We start from the raw sequence: 7100 nt of genomic DNA on the forward strand, positions 1-7100 counted from the left end.
ATTTTTCAAGTGTGTTGGTTATCTTTAAGTCTTTTTTTCCCCACAGAAAGAAGCTTTTAGTTTATAGTATCTTTTATATAGTTTTATATAGTTTAATTTTGTTGTAATACTTGACAATTTTCCTAAAATACTTTATTCTAAATCTATTTTTTTCCCAAACTAGGTATCTGAGAAATAATTCTCATATTTTCTTCCAGTTTTTAATATCTTGATTTTTATTTAGAACAGTAATAGAAATCTGCAAAGAAGTACACTTCTTTCCTCTAGTAGAGAAAGGGAGAGTATATCAGTTTAGCTGGGGAATATAAATTTTAAAAACTATATTAGCCTTTCCCTGGATATTTTCATATGTCTTCCAGAGAATGTGTTGGTCCTGCTTCTCTTGATGTGAATTATAGCAGATTATGAGAGCTATTACTGAGTATAATGTGTTATACAGGTAAATATGGATGAACAAAAATAGTTAAGAATAACTGATCAATCTATCTAATCCATTAATTTATCCAAATAGCTAATCAGTTGTAAAATTGTTTTGATTTTTTTCCTTACTGATCTCATGCTAACTTTATTTAATTTCTATATATGCCAAGATATATTTTTTGGAATATTTTTCCATACTACTGATAACATTCTACTTCTAATCAGTACCCAATTAACTTAATTATTTGTTACTTGTATTTAACATGTCTTATGGTAGAATTTCCTTATTCCTCTTTTTTTTCCAAATAATTGTATTAAAAATTCATTTAAATATGGCACTTTGAGTTTATTACTTTGATTTCCTGAGATCCAAACTAAAATAACTGTGAAAGAATAAAAATGGTATAAACCCAAGAGTAAAAAAAAATCCATATGGCAATGGAAGTGAACACAACATCATAAATAAAGTGAATAAATGATTATCAATATGGCAAGGCAGAAGATCTCAGTCTTAAATGAATGGTAAGGTAATACTATGACAACTAATTAACTCTGTAGAATTCATGAGATACTCAGTATTTGGATGTATTAGTTTAGTGAAGGTAGGGTGGAGGCACAGGGCAGAAAATGAAAGGAACTGGTCAAAGGCATTTCGCCGTGGAGCAGAATAGCAGCCACATCCTGTACTAACAGATGATTCCCTCTTTTCCACCTACAGAATGGAAGTTCAGATCTCTTAGGAAGCTGTGAGGAGATTCTCCCACCAAATCTAGTAGCACAACGTAAAGGAGAAAGAAGAGCACATGGGATTGAGAAAACATTCGTTTCAACCTAGAAAGTGTTAAAAGAAAGTTTTAGAAAAAAGACTTGTACAGTAGGCCTGGATCATGAAAATAGAAAAGAGAGAATTCATAGATTCTCAGATAAATATGATAATTCTGCAGAACAAATTGATATTCTTTTTGTAGTGGATCCAATGGAGCGGCTTGAAAATTTCATAGAACGGCTTAAAGAAAAGTATACATGTGGCGAAATAAATAATTAAACTTATTAAAAAACAAAAGTAGGAAGAAAAATCTAAGCACAACACATATAAAGACAATTATTTACCTACTCATGATGTAAACACCAAGTTTATTGTATCTCAAATTATGACTTATAAATGAACTATTACTATATTAGGTTAAACGACAGGATGGTAGGTTGATTTATATTTGTAGAATTACTAGATTCTTAAAGACTGCTATTTTATATAGTATGACACTTAATACTCTTATAGCTTTGTTTTGTTTGTTTGTTTGTTTGAGACAGAGTCTCACTGTTTCCCAGGCTGGAGTGCAGTGGCGTGATTTCAGCTCACTGCAGTCTCTCTCTGCCAGTTTCAAGCAATTCTCCTGCCTTAGCCTCCTGAGTAGCTGGGACTACAGGTGTGTGCCACTATGCCCCGCTAATTTTTTATAGTTTTAGTAGAGACGGAGTTTCACCATGTTGGCCAGGCTGGTTTGAACTCCTGACCTCAGGTGATCTGCCTGCCTCAGCCTCCCAAAGTGCTGGGATTACAGGCGTGAGCTACCATGCCAGGTCTCTTTTAGCTTTTTGACATGTACGTGTACTAGACTTTTTAAAAATAAAACTTTCAGATATTCATACCTATTTAATATGCTAAATGAACTTAACTTATTTCTATAATAAAACCCCATTACGATGTAGGATTGAATTAAATTTAACTAAACTAGAAAAGTAATTTGTGAAGAATCAACATTTTTATAATATTGTCTTCCCTCCAGCAATTGTATATTCTTTTAATTACCTGACTTCAGTAGAGTTTCACATCATTCTTTTCTTCATTGCATGCTCTCTATTTCATGAATTGTTACCTAAGTATTTATCCTTATTTCTGTTATAAATAATCTTTTAAAAGATAACTTCAACTTTAGACAGGGAAAAAAAGAACACTAAATACTATATTACAAGCTTCAACTATTTTTAAACCCTATTTTTTTAAACATTCATTTTGTTCTCAGTTGCTTCACTACATATTTATGTACTCCAATTTCATTTATATCCTTAGACTTTGTAGATATAAAATAACATAGCCTGCATGTGCTAATTTGGTTTCCCTATCTCTAATAGCTTTGTGTTATTTTGCTTTCAAGCCTTACTGCATTGCTATCAAACATGATGAAAATTGACATTTTAACCCTGATTCTAAGTCTATAGTAATGCTACACAATTAAATTATGAATTTACACTGAAATTTTTAACGGTTTTCTAAATTTATACTGAATTTCTAGTTTGCTTTTTAAGAAAAAAATTTTGCCTACTTCCAGCTAAAGCTATCTACTTCATAGCAATGACATTTTTATTCTGTAGGATTTCTAATAGTCATCAATTTTCTTCCATATTAGCTGTATTGTTTAAAAGAATAGGATTCAATATCCATAGCTTTCTAGGAAAGAAGGAACAGTTTTGATTTTTTTTCTACGTAAGGCTAACTTTTGAAAACCATAAACCCTACAATATGTTGGGGGTCTCGGGGACATAGTAATATCAATTAGATATTGTATTCTCATGGTCTATATCATGTGCATTCACATTTATTCATTCACTGAACTACAATAAGCCAGGCATTATTCAAGGTGGTAGAGATACAGCAGTGGGTAAAAAGGCACTCTGAACTCATGGAGCTTACATGCTAGTGAAGAGAGACAGAAAATGAACAAATAAATGTGTGAATAATTAGTATTTTAGATGTTAAGGATTAAGGAGAACAACCAGGCAGAAAAGGCAGGAAAAGGAAAAGAGGGAGGGTAGAGTTAATATATAGATCAGGGAAGGCCATTCTAATAAAATAATATTTGAGGAACAAACTCAATTAAGGGAGAGAAAGCCATCCAATTCTCTGGGGAAGAAATAATGTAGACTGAGGAAATGTCTAAGGACCTGAGCCAGCAGTGTCTATCTGGGTAGCCTTAGAGTAGACAGAGAAGGGAGACTCATGGGTCTATGAAGCTAGTAACCAGATCACTGGGGCTGTGTAAGGCTTTGGATTTTACTCCAAGTGGGATGATGTTTCATTTGGAATTACATTTTTCTTCATGTGATGCAAATCTAAGTATCTGTGGCTAAATCCAAAGTTCAATTTTCTCTCACATAAAAGTGTGGAGGTACACAATCCAAGGAAAGAATTCAAGCTCTGATCTGAAAAGCTCTCTGGGAGGTGAGCTCCTTCTAGTTCATGGTTCCAGTATCCCTCAGGCTCTAAGCAGCAGAATGGAAGAGGGAAGATGTTTGTAATACAGATTATATAGCAAACCACATTTTCTGTATGTAAAACTAGAAGGTGTTGGTAGAACTCACCTTATTTCAATTCCAACATTTTTGCCCGCAGTTATCAGTCTTGAACTTACCTACAGTTTTATTATTAGTATGAGATTTTTCTTTTCCTTTCCTTTTTTTTTTTTTTTGACAGAGTCCTGCTCTGTTCCCAGGCTGGAGTGCAGTGGTGTGATCTCAGCTCACTGAACTTTTGCCTTCTGGGTTCAAGCAATTCTCCTGCATCAACATCCTGAGTAGCTGGGATTACAGATACATGCCACTATGCATGGCTAATTTTGTATTTCTAGTAGAGATGGGGTTTCATCATATTGGCCAGGCTGGTCTTGAACTCCTGACCTCAGGTGATCCACTAGCCTCAGCCTCCCAAAGTGCTAGGATTACAGGTGTGAGCCACCGTGCAAGGCCAGCATGAGCATTTTCTTATATGGTTGGATTAGGTTGATGGAGGCTCCAGAACTAAGTATTGGTTGACTCCTTGACCTTACCTGCTGTCTGAATCCAGTTTGAAGAAAGTGCAGGCTTTTTGGGGAAAAACTGTATCTTTCATTGAATCCTAACAGTTATCTTGGGAACTCTGTGGGATGGGGTATTGAACTGGAGCATTGAAAAGCGTAGATACATTTTCCAATTAGCAAGAGATTAGGGAAAATATAAATGTTAAATCAAATTGAGAACTAACTTCTATAGTCAAGTGAGAGAGTGGCTCTTTTCTTAGAAAAACACACATGAATGCTTAACCATAGACCCTCACAAACACACACATAAGGCATCCTCTCATTTCCTGTGAAAAATCGTATGAAAATATTATAATTTACAAAGGAGTGAATGACTGACCGACTTCATCATTTCAGAAGTTATCTGACTCCTTAAGATAATATATAGATATCTAGAAATATATTTTAGAGAAATGCATAAAATATTAAAAATCATATATTCATATATATGTTCATATATAAAAATGTCTGATTATATAAAATGTCTGAAATATTTCATATATATATCCAGATTGGTGATACATACATAGAGAGATATGCATAGTAGGAGGTTCTCAGGTTTCCATTGCTCACTCCAGGTGACTCCCTGTGACAACTTAACCAGAAATTGACTACTTGCCCAGAATCGGCATCGTTCTGAAAACAGCAGCTTTCCTCAGCCTTGAACTCACTCTATATTCCATGGCTCAGTAAAATGTAAGTGTCATCCCTGTAGGGTAAGAGTGTATTAGCATGTAAAATATTTTAAACCATGAATAAAGGACCTGAAGGATCTCTCGCTTCTGCTTTTATAATAATTTAAATTTAAGATAGTAATTTTAAGGTCACCAGATGTGTCACAACAGTGTGTCACATAATCAATGTTCTTGAACTTTACATTTAGATAATATATCAACTTTTCTGTTCCACTGAACTTGCTAAAAGTGTAACATACTTTTTTTTTTTTTTTTAATTTGCTGTTTTCTTTTTTTTTTTTTTAATTATACTTTAAGTTCTAGGGTACATGTGCATAACGTGCAGGTTTGTTACATATGTATACTTATGCCATGTTGGTGTGCTGCACCCATCAACTCGTCAGCACCCATCAATTCATCATTTATATCATGTATAACTCCCCAATGCAATCCCTCCCTCCTCCCCCCTCCCCATGATAGGCCCCAGTGTGTGATGTTCCCCTTCCCGAGTCCAAGTGATCTCATTGTTCAGTTCCCACCTATGAGTGAGAACATGCGGTGTTTGGTTTTCTGTTCTTGTGATAGTTTGCTAAGAATGATGGTTTCCAGCTGCATCCATGTCCCTACAAAGGACGCAAACTCATCCTTTTTTATGGCTGCATAGTATTCCATGGTGTATATGTGCCACATTTTCTTAATCCAGTCTGTCACAGATGGACATTTGGGTTGATTCCAAGTCTTTGCTATTGTGAATAGTGCTGCAATAAACATACGTGTACATGTGTCTTTGTAGTAGAATAATTTATAATCCTTTGGGTATATACCCAGTAGTGGGATGGCTGGGTCATATGGTACATCTAGTTCTAGATCCTTGAGGAATTGCCATACTGTTTTCCATAATGGTTGAACTAGTTTACAATCCCACCAACAGTGTAAAAGTGTTCCTATTTCTCCACATCCTCTCCAACAACTGTTGTTTCCTGACTTCTTAATGATTGCCATTCTAACTGGTGTGAGATGGTATCTCATTGTGGTTTTGATTTGCATTTCTCTGATGGCGAGTGATGATGAGCATTTTTTCATGTGTCTGTTGGCTGTATGAATGTCTTCTTTTGAGAAATGTCTGTTCATATCCTTTGCCCACTTTTTGATGGGGTTCTTTGGATTTCTAGGTTTGCTTCATTATTAATTCTGACAATACCCTATAAAATTGTAAAAATGCTAAGGAGTTCATATATTTTTGCCAACTTTTCATATAAAGGAAGGCCACTCCTGAATTCCTTATATTGTTGACAGTAGTAGAATGAACTGTTATTTCAGATTATTCTCAGACATCAGGGAAGGTATGGTAAACTAGAACCAGCAAATTAAGGAGACTCTTGAACTTTATTTGAAATTGGCTTACCAGGCGAAATATGGGGGCAAGATACTCATCAACGTAATGGCTTACCTTTACAGAGAGGGTGCTCTGTTCCACGTTAAGTGTTCTTGAATGACTCAAAAAGTAAATATATAACTTTGAGTCTGGTTAGAATTTTCTTCCCGTTGTGTGTACTGTGCTTGTGAACCATTTAAAGGTAATGACTCAAGAGGCATTAAACACTGTAATTCTAAAATGTTGTACCACACATTTTAACTGAAGTATATACTTGCTCACTTATCTGTAAGTCAATTTGGTTCATAATCATTGATGGATTCCTATATACTAGACATTGTGCTTGGTCTTCCCTCATGCTATTTACATTTCAGGGGACAGCAGGAAACTTGTAGGGTTGAAAATGAATAACTAAAAATCCAAAGTAGGTAAGTGCTGATAAAGATGACCAGGGTCAAGGAAAAAACTGAATGGGGACCTATTTTATATATTTGGTTAGAAAAAAATGCTTTTATCAGGTGATAATCAATAGTACTCACAGTATTTCATTAATAAAATAGACAAGAGATAGAAATATGATCCGTACAATCTCTATAGGGAGGGAGAATTTTAGTGTGCATGCAAAAGGAAAACATGAAGTCAGTGATTTGTTTGCAATCTAATAGTGGAATAGTTATACGTTTCACAGTGGCAGCCCAAGGCTGCTATAATTGAGAAAAAGAGGTATGAGGCGAGGAAGCAAAAGGAATAAATCAAATTTGCAGATGATGTCTAAGAAAAAATATTTTCAGTATGTCT

General features: G+C 34.7%; 1 pseudogene; it reads right to left on the minus strand.

Moving 5' to 3' along the window:
- LOC108521523 (methylosome subunit pICln pseudogene) overlaps positions 1 to 4306 on the minus strand; it is a 24483-nt pseudogene extending 20177 nt beyond the window's left edge.
- Between the last annotated feature and the right edge of the window lie 2794 nt (positions 4307 to 7100).

Source organism: Rhinopithecus bieti, unplaced genomic scaffold (genome assembly GCF_001698545.2).
Source record: "Rhinopithecus bieti isolate Rb0 unplaced genomic scaffold, ASM169854v2 scaffold_61570, whole genome shotgun sequence".
Classification (NCBI taxonomy): domain Eukaryota; kingdom Metazoa; phylum Chordata; class Mammalia; order Primates; family Cercopithecidae; genus Rhinopithecus; species Rhinopithecus bieti.